The 10,749-nt window shown below is 40.1% G+C and overlaps 1 protein-coding gene across 5 annotated transcripts in view; it reads right to left on the bottom strand.

The window, feature by feature from the left end:
* ARHGEF9 (Cdc42 guanine nucleotide exchange factor 9) overlaps positions 1 to 10,749 on the bottom strand; it is a 3,179,575-nt gene that overhangs the window by 2,066,422 nt on the left and 1,102,404 nt on the right. The window lies entirely within an intron of this gene.

Below are 10,749 nucleotides of genomic sequence, written 5' to 3'. Positions count from 1 at the left end.
TGTGTGTATGTGTGTGTATGTATGTGTACATATATATATAGATAGATAGCTATAGATAGACATATAAATATATATATATATATATATAGCTATAGCTATATATATATATAGAGAGAGAGAGAGAGACAGAGTATAGATAGAAATATAAAACTGTGGTAAAACAGATAAATAAACAACACTTATAAAAGACTGGCAAATGTACAAACTGATACAGTAACAGAACCCATAAATTGGATGCATTAAGATCTTCCTAAAAAGCTGGTACATCAAGGATCTTCCGAGTGAGTCCTACAAGTTTCAAGAATAAATCTTCAGAAGACTGAAGTAGCCTCTCATCTGCAAATGCAGGAGGCCTTGAAAAACAATAAGGTAAAGACAACTTATTTAAAGGAATAGTACCCATAGCACGTACAGTGTGATACATAGCAATAATCTTAAAATGGCCATAGCAGCCAGTACAAGTCTCACAGAAAAGGCAGCCCCAGCCTACAGACCAGAAGTATGGTTTAGCTCCTGCAGCAATACGCCTAAGGTAAATGACCTTACAGCAGTACAATTAAGACAATGCAGTGCATGGACATTCATTTTAAGTTCTGCAGATTTAACATACATGGTTTTACATTTCAACCACAGGTCAGAAAGGAAAGAGAAAGTATGAAATTGTTTGCAGTATTTCATGAGATACTATTAAAAGTGCAGAACCTTGGCAAATTTAAAGCACAGCACAACACTTTTCTTAGATTGAAACAGCCTCAGCTATAGAACCTATGATACAATCATATGCAAGCTTAGGAAACAACTCTAAGACCACAACATGAAAGGACCCTGTCTTCATGCAAATTAAATAAGTATGGCCATCACAACCTGCCCACAGCTACCATATTAAAATAGCCAAAGACCAGTCCATTGGAGGGGGGGTCCAAATATTTCTTCTGAGAGACTTACCAGCTGAAGAATATGCAGATGCTATTGCTTTATTTTATTCCCCTTGGTCGCAGGATACAGGCAACATTGTGCAACTGTGTTAGCATCTTACCATAACAGTTGGTGCTCAGGTATAGTCACTGTTGCAGTAGGACTCTTGGGACTCCTGCCTGCTGAAACACTGTGGCTGGACTACTTCCACAGCTTTTTCCTCTTCCCCTCTTGGCCTAGAGGACTACTTCTCACTCAGATGTCAGGATATCGGTGGTATAAAGAGATGCTGGCAGGCACCTTCTTTATCTTTCTTGCCATAGCTAGAGGTATCCAGCACAGTGGCATGATAAACATAACCGACACTGGAGGAATCCATCCTTAGGGTGTACAAGCCCTAACCACAGGACACCTAAAACCACCTCTTCAGGCTGATAAAGCCTATGAAGTGGAGGGGTCTAATTGAGAGGAAACAGAGTGAATGCAGGAAATGATTATGCAGGAATTTACTCAAGTTCATCTATAATTGGAGAAAAGGAAGGAATGGCAGAAGGAGACTGGCATTTGAGCATTTGCGTCTTTGGTAAGTTCTTAACAAAACTGCACTATACTCATCATAATATTTACTTGTGCAATACCAATTTGTGAGATGACTTGCAGAGCTTATGTACTAGAGGGCAGCTGGACTGGGAAAAACAATAGACAAGAGGTTCTGCAAAATGCCCATGGCAAAACCTGCCCCACACTTCTAAGCACTGCTCAGGTTATAAAGCTTTGAAAGAAAAATGATACAGGAGACCAAGTTGCTGCTTCCAGGATAGATCTTCTCAGGAAGGCAGAGATGGCTGCAGTGGTCCTTATACAATAGTCTCTAACATGGCCTGGAATTCTCTTCACATGAACAGAGCAGTGATAGCAGATGCAGTGAGCTGTCTGTTTTCATCAGGTCTTATCACCAAACCAGCTCACATCCTTAGCAAAAGAAATGATTAACTGGTCAGATTTCCTAATGAGCTTTGTTCTGTCCAAGTAAAATTTCATTTGCCTTTACACATCTAATGAGTGTAGGATTCTTGATCCCTTTTTCTGGGATAAGAGAAAATATACAGTGAGGGAAATAGCCTGGATCAAGGATAACATGGATATGAAGGAAGAATTAGTTCATGCAGTGACTCTGTCTTTTTTATAGATTAGGAAGGGCTCCCTATATATGAGGACCTGCAGCTCCCAAATTCTTCCAGAGGAGGTTAGCACCACCAGTAATGTAGTTTTCTACAGAAGTTTGAGGAAAGTGGAAGCAACCAGCTCAAAGAGGGGATGGAGGTCAAGGTGAGGTTTTTCAAGACCTAACACAACATTCCTTTAAGAAACTTTTATTACCAAATGGAAATATTTTTATGGATCCATTAGCAGACATAAGACAACTGAAATGCATACCTTTATTGAGACATATGACAGATCTGTTTTATAGAGGTCAGAAAGACAGGAGGATCATTTTAGATCTCAGTAACATCTGGGTAGAGTTTGGCTCCTAGACTTTACTAAACCACAGCAGGGAGAAACGTTTCTAGTTAGCCAGATACGGTTTCTTTATATTAAGTTTTCTGGCCTTCCTCAGTATACATAGGATGTCACCAGAAAAATATGTGCCTAAAAGGGATGAACACGAATTTATCCACATTGACAACCTTAGTGTTCACATGTTGTGGTGAACTAATGATTCCTTCTGAGTTAGAAGGTCCACATCTATATAATGGGGGAAAAAGACTGGTGCTACCTTTACTAGCACCAGTAGAAGGGAGAACCAATGTTGCCTTGACCATAATAGAACTACAATAGCATTTTATGCCTGTCCTTTAAGTACTGTAACATCCTGGGGAGGAAGGGTATTGATGGAGGGCATATAGAAATAGATATATTCAGTTTAGGAAGAGGGCATATGTTGCCCAGTAATGGCTGACATAATAGTTAATGTCTTTGCCTCCAATACACAAGGTAAAATCTTTGATACTGATCTCTGAAACATGCCTGAATGTAGTTTTCATGTTATCTCTGTATATCTGTGGTGTTCCTCCCTCCACCAAAAAACAAACTGAGTTTCTACCTCAAACTCACCCAAGAATGGAGTTGTGAGCAGCAACACTAACTCTAGATGGTGTCCTATAGGGAGAAAAGTTGTACAAACCATATGCTTTGGGCATCAGCTGTGATATGCAGTATCCGCTAGATAAAATAACATGGATCACAGACTGTATCCCATATCAGGGCTAGCCAGTCAATTGTAAAATAACTGCATCTAGGTATTTTGGTCATGTTGTCTTATGTCGCCAAAAATAGGCATGGGTATTTGCAGATAAGTTTGTTGAGGAAATGTCCTACTCCAACCTATTCCAGAGACCCTTGCTGACAGTGGGAAGGTGTATCTACCCCTATTGGCCAGTGTGTACCAGCCATAAAACCAATCAGCCTGACAAACATGGCCTAAGAATTGCTACACTCATTGTAGGTTCACTGATAGGATGGCGCTTGAAAGTGGATGACATGATGGTAAGGAGGAGGCTGGACATCCTCTACATCCAGAAGATAAGATGGCAGATCAGTGCAGTAAAGCCACTTGGAGTTACATCTGGAGTCTACTACTCAGGAGGACAGACTTGAAATGGTGTGGGAAATGTGGGGATGGAAAGGCTTCAGAAGACAGTGAGAATGTCATTAGAATTGGTAACAGACTGATCATGGCAAGAAGACTTCAATATAAGGATAAGGTACTATTCATAATCTCAGCCTATGACAGGGTACTATTCATAATCTCAGCCTATGATAGGGCAGTATTCATAATCTCAGCCTGTAATAGGGCAGTATTCATAATCTCAGCCTGTAATAGGGCAGTATTCATAATCTCAGCCTATGATAGGGCAGTATTCATAATCTCAGTCTATGATAGGGCAGTATTCATAATCTCAGTCTATGCCCCACAGCAGGGTTATGATGATGAGAAAAAGAGTGCACTTAGCAGCTGTAGGACGACAAGAATTGGTGTTGATAATGGGTGACCTGAATGCACATATCAGGACAGACAGAAAAGGATATGAGGACTGCCTGGGTCCACATGGGTGTGCAACAGGAATAAAGGAGGAGAGTCTGTTCTAGACTTCTGTCTATGCAAATGGCTTGATGGAGCCCAATACATGGTTCAGTAAGACAATCACAAAATTACATACAAGAGTGGCCAACATGCAACTCAGGTTGACTTCCTCCTAATAAGGAAAAGGCATTCGGGTAAAGCAGTGATTGCAAGTGAAACAGTCAGCCCATAGCATAAACCACTGTTTTCCACAATTAGCTGCAAGCAGTGGTCACAGAAAGGCTCTAAGGTCAACAGACACTAAGCTGAAGACCTGTAAGTTGACTGGAGAAAAAGCACAAGTGTTCACGGAAATATTCAGGGCTTTGGCACTTCAGGAAGAACAGCAAACAGATGGAGATGAAGAAGAATGGCAGGGCCTCAAAACAGCACGGTTAAGACCTATAGATATGCGGATAAGCCGGGTATAGCAGCAAGTTACATAAGGAAAGTTTGTGGTGGAATGCAGAAGTGCAGGAAGTCATCAAAAGAAACAAGAAGTGCAGGAAAAAGTGGGAGATAGAAAAGTCAGAACAGGCTAAGAAGAAATACTGGTAAAGAAAAAAAAAAAAGAAGGAATACATGTTGGCTAACTAAGAGGCTAAGAAAAGAGTTGCAGTAGTAAATAAAAAGGCATCAGAGGCACTCTACAAGCTTCTGCAAAGTGACTCGGTAGATGGCATAAAGAAACTATCAGGTTGCAGTGCAAAGATAGAAAGATAAAAAAGATATTCAGACATCCTTCAAAAGGGGATGCCAGCAACAACTTGCTCAGCAGTCCACAGGAAATCAAAGGCATGTGAAAGGAGTACTTCCAGCAGCTTCTAAATGAAGAAAACCCCACAGAAGCTGTACTGTCCCAGACACATCCTACAATGAAAGATGACGAGGAGCCCACCCTACAAGTAAGAACAGCACTAAAGAAAATGAAGTCAGGGAAAGCAGCAGGCTCAGATGAGGTCACTGCAGATATGATCAAGATGATAGATAAGATAAAGGAAAATAGTTCCTGAGGGTACTCGTAGCAGTGTGGAGATAAAGGTTCCAGATGACTGGAGAGAAAGCATACAAGAGCAAAGGGGACATGCAGAACTGTGGGCAGTGTAGAGGTATCAAACTCCTGTCACACTGCATGAAAATGCTGAAGAAGGTGATTGATGAACATGCAAAGCAGTAGAAAGTAAGATGGGAGATGAGCAGTTCGAATTCAGATCAGGCTGTAGCACAACTGACCCGATGTTTGCAGTGAGACAGATAGTTGAAAAGAAGCTAGGAAAAAGTCCAACTGGGCATATCTAGACTTGGAAAAAGCATGTCACAAGGTCCCAAGAAAGCTTATTTGGGAAGTCTTGTTGTGGTTCAAAGTCCCAGAAACACTTATAGAATTAGTGCAGGTTATGTACAAGGAACCAGTGACTCAAGTTCAAACTGTGTTCAGACTCTGAGTTCTCAGTGGTAGTGGGTGTGTATCAGGTTTCAGCTCGGAGTCCACTACTGTTCAAACTGGTGATGGACTACATTACCAAACAGATCATCAAAGTTGCTGTATGCAGATGGTGTGGCAGTAGAGACAGACTCTGAGCAAGAACTTCAGCAATGGATAGGGGAATGGAATGAAAGTCTGGAGGCACATGAGATGAAACTGAGTACAGATAAGACAGTTGCAATGGCAACAAATGCAATAAGTCAGAAGAACCGGAGAAGAGAGATAGAAGGGAAAGCACTGGAAGGGGTTAACAGCATCAATTATCTAGTAGGGCTGCTTTACGAAAAGGGAGGCCTGAATGAGGAGGTCAAAGCTAGACTCAAAGGGGCTGCAGGAAAATGACAGTGTTAGGGGTGGTGTGTGACATAAACATGCAAAAGAAGATGAAAAGTAAAGTGTACAAAACAGTGGTGCAATAAGCACTACTGTGTCATACAGAAACCTTGGCAGTAAAGGCAGACACTAGAGGATGCTATAGGAAATGGAGATGGAAGTGCCCCAGATCTGAAGTAAGATGCACACTACAGGACAGATGAAGTCAAAACACCAGAGCAGAAGCTAAATTAGCTACAATTGCTGAGAGAGTCAAAGAGAGCAGATGATGGCCGTTTGGGCACATGTGCAGAAAAGCAGAAGACAATCTGGTGAAGATGATTTGGGACAGACAGGAAGAAGTTAAGAGGAAATGAGTGCATCCTGCAAAGAAATGGATGGATTGTGTGAAGGAAGACCTGGACAGTCAGGCATGACTGTTGGAGAAGGTAGGACAGTGACACTGAATCAAGAGAGAGAGCGAGCAAGAGATGGTGACAGATGAGACCACATTTAATTCCCAAGTAGAAAATGGGGTTGATGATGATCTGTTGCCTAGTACCCCAGTGTGGGTATCCTGGTGCAGTATTTGCTCAACTGTTTTTTTTTCTAGGAAAAACAAGGTCTACTTCTGGCATACCCCACCTGTCCATTATATACAAAAATACAGATTAATATCCACTTGTGGGGATCTACTTCTGTTCTGCTCAGCTGGTCTGTAAATCCATTATCCTATGATAGGAAGCAAGTTGCACTAAGGAGCAAACCTGACCCCTGAGCCACCTCCTATGCTTGTTCTGCTAGCTTTTCATAGTAGTTGTGAATAGGCATCTCCTTGTCTGTTGATGTACCACATGACTGTGGGGTTGTCTGTTAGGATGTTTAAGACTTCCTTTTGCCAAATGGGTATGAATGTCCTGACGGCTGGAAATTACTGCCATTGTCACTTTTATACTAATCTATATGTTCCCAATGGCCTTGTCTCACATCCCCACTTATTATGCAAGTCTACACATGGACTCCTCAAGCTGAATCCAAAAAGTCTGTGGTGAGGGTTTGAGATTCCAGAGTTAGTTTAAACTGCACACCCAGGATGAGGTAAACTCAGTTTATCTGGCAGAGTATATATCATTACTACAAGTCCATTGAGAATGTAGATTATTCCCTATTAATAAAAAACTATACTATGACTGTTTAGATGGGAATTCAGTTATCACTGGCAGCTCTGCAAAGGATGCAAAGTATTGGAGAGACTTGAAACACATTGGTGCTCTCTCTCTCTCTGGAGGCTCAGTTGGGTGCAAGGTATCAGGGTAATGGGTGTGAATAAGATGCTGGGTGCAAGGTACTTGGGACTGATAGTACATAGGCTTATGTAAAATGAACAAGTCATGTCCAGTATTCTTTCTAGTGGAGCCCTTTCAAATTACTAATTAGAAAAGTATGTGCGTGTGTGTGTGTGTGTGTGTGTGTGTGTGTGTGTGTGTGTGTGTGTGTGTGTGTGTAGGTGTGTGTGGTGGGGACATGGCTTAGGTCCCTCATATGTGACTTGGTTGAAGGCATAAAGCCAAAGTAACAGTTATCATGCCAAACCTTACCAGTTACCATACAAATGGTTTACTATCAAAATTCCTAAAGACAGAACATTTTCCATCAAAAGATCGAAATATATTAAAAATGAAAATTAAATTTTGCCTAAATGTCGAACATTATAAACACGATGATCGACATTCAACATGACAGACTTCTGGTTTCAAAAGTCCGTGTGTCCTTTTACATTTTAGTGGGGGGGAAGACCTCCTGCACCCCCCATGTGAGCGGCTGTGCCCCCACCCTACCTGCTTATTATATACACCAATACCAACATCGCACTACAGTAAGGAAAATGGTAAATTACCGAATCTACACTTTACGCTGATCTCCATTCAAAACAGTGAATTTATATTAATGAATGCATACCCACTTTTGCTAATATAAACTTGACTACTTTCTGTTCGACATTATGACGGCTTAGAAGCCACGCATTTAACCAGCCTGTATTCGACTGTATGCCTCTCAGAATTTTGATAGTAAACGCTTACAAACATGGGTTTTAGATGTCATATCCTGTATATCATGCATATGAAAAAAGAAAATCCATGAATGCTTTTTATAATATTTCTGTCCAAGATCACTTTCAACGGATGTTGTTTACATAGTACACGTTAAGTACAGAATGTTACTAAAGCGTGAATTAAATGACATTTTACTGTTTTGGTTTCCATTAAAGCCATCCTTAGCTTTATGCAACTTTTCATTATTGCCTGTAAATCATACTTTAATATGCAGTTTTGTGTGTCATAACGGCCCGTAAAATTAATGCTGTTTGCTTTACTTAGGCTTGAAAAAACTGCATTACTTTGTATCACTTGAAAGAAAAACAATTGTTAACTGTACATTTAGAACAGCACACGTGATTATGCTACTTAACAAAACTCATAACTAATTTAAACAAAGAAAACTGAGAGAAAATTTAAAAAAAAAAACAGATCTGTAGTGAAACTTTTCCTCCATATGCATGACCAAGGACAAAAAAAGAAAAATACAGTGATGTCATTTTTTACCTGTCCCATGAACTGGTGCACTTGTCTGCACAATACCCATCATGAGAGTGCTTCACCTATGAGTGACCTCCATCTGAGGTGCTGAACATTAGTGACTTCTGGAATAAACTCTTCCACTTTTTCTTTGACAGTCATTCTGCTAACCTGTTTTGTTTGGCAGTGTGTGCACACAGTAGTCTCGATTCCCCAACAAAAAGCTTTGCCTTTAGCTCAGCATTCTTATTCTGCAGACCCAACCCTGCATTTTCCCTCCTCAAAGATTTCTTTCCATTTAAGTCTGTGAGCCATAAGGCATTTAATCATGTGCTCTAACCTATTCCAGTTCTTTCCAAGAGGAAAAAAAAAAGTCACAGACTTCCTCTCAGCATTTGTAGACCAGAGCTCTAAAGACGGGGTTAGCTGGTGTCAGAAGACAGCAAAACATTTGTCTATTTTCCCTTAAGACTGCAGTTTGCATGCTCTGCAGAGTTTGCCAGCAGCACCTGCTGGATGATCACTTTATTCTTCTCCTAAGGGAACCTGTAAACCCAAAAGGTTGCCTTTTTTTTGATACGCGTTTCCTACAATCGAACATCTTTACATTTTATTTATGCTCCTCTTTTACAACATATAAAGCACAATGATCATAAATAGAAAAAAATTTGATCCACACGTATGACTGCCTTCATAAGGGAAGGCATCATCACACCATCACCCCAAATATTCAGGCATGCCAGCTACTGAATCATGCCTGAAATCCAACAGCATAGTTCCAAGAAACACCCCCCTCAAAAATAAGCTTTCCTCACTAAAAAGCAAGCCAAAGTGCACACATTATGTTATTAATAATTATCAATATTAGCAAAACCACAACTATAGACACATTAGAAATGGCTTACGAATAGTCAAGCAAGTGAAGTTTCTTCTATTTAAATTTCACAGCTTTATGCACTGACTATGGATTATTTCAAAGAGCAGAGATTAGGAATAGAACTAGAGTATATACCATCTGTAGTGACACTTGGTTCATGTACCATCGCTTATCCTAAAACAGGGTCTCTGTTGAAGCCTACTGAAACAGCAATGCAAATGAATGTAGATTCCAGAAAAGGAAACAAGTGAATAGCTACTGATGCGCACTATAAATGGGAAGGAACACCCCCATTTTCCAGACTGTTAGACATGACAGTTTATCTGGAGCAATGGCAAGGCATCAGGTGATTTCATAACCAATATAATGTGTTTGTTTAAATGCTCAGTAATAATGTTTCTCCAGGACAGCTTTGCTAAAGTCACTGTTTTTTTTTTTAATAACTGTCCACTGTTTATTAGGAAACATGAATAATCTTGTCATGCCTATACAGTAATACATTGCGCAGAGATTCTCATCACTGCTTATCTGTTTGGCACACAAGACTGCTTTATAAAGTCTTAAAATGAAATAAACAGCAACTTTACAATGCAAACTCTCTTCTGCTGTAAGCCAGCAGGGGGTAGGCAAGAGTCACAAAGTCAACAATTTCCTCCCTGAAGTCACGGTCTCAGTACCTGCCTTGTGAACTTCTGGGATCCCCTAAGCCTACTGTTAACCCAGTTCACCCAAAGAAGAACAGCAAGTAGTAAAAAATGTCATAGCATTGGATCTAGATACTCCTTCATATTTTAAATATAGTAGGTTTCAGCAGAATGGAAATGAATATCTTACAAAAAAACTACATAGCCACATTTCACGGTAAAGCAAATGTACAGTAAACTCAAAAGTATTAAAATGATATATATATCCTCAGTTTTAGCAGAGTTGTCAAAAATACTTCCAGGATTACCACTGTTGCTATGGAAACAAGAAAACACCACATGCGTCATCTGTTTAAGGAGACAGCATCCACTGGTCGGCATTTTACAATGTCTTTGAAAAGCAGAGAATTCATCCAACAAACTGATATCAAAGCAGCAATTCTCTGCTGACTGAATATCTCATACTCATATTTTTACCTCTCACAAAAAACATGCATGCATACACGGACTATACAATACATTACTTTATATAAATGGTCAGATAAGTAATTCCAAAGATTTTTTTATCCACCTTTACTGCAGATTCTGCTAAACGTATTTTTAAGACGGGTCTCTTTGATGTTTAAAGTAATGCAGTCTGACGAAGTACAAGTTTGCTTACCTTTTCCTGGACTTAATCATTTTCTACTCTTTTCTTACTAACACACACACACACACACACACACACACACACACACACACACACACACACACACACACACACACACACACACACACCTCCGCTTTACTGCTTTTTGAGTGTTATTATTTATCAA

The sequence above is a fragment of the Protopterus annectens genome, chromosome 15.part0 (genome assembly GCF_019279795.1).
Source record: "Protopterus annectens isolate FY-2018-M chromosome 15.part0, PAN1.0, whole genome shotgun sequence".
In the NCBI taxonomy this organism is placed as follows: domain Eukaryota; kingdom Metazoa; phylum Chordata; order Ceratodontiformes; family Protopteridae; genus Protopterus; species Protopterus annectens.
Note: the sequence above shows the minus strand (reverse complement) of the source record. Positions and strands in the feature narration are given on the sequence as shown.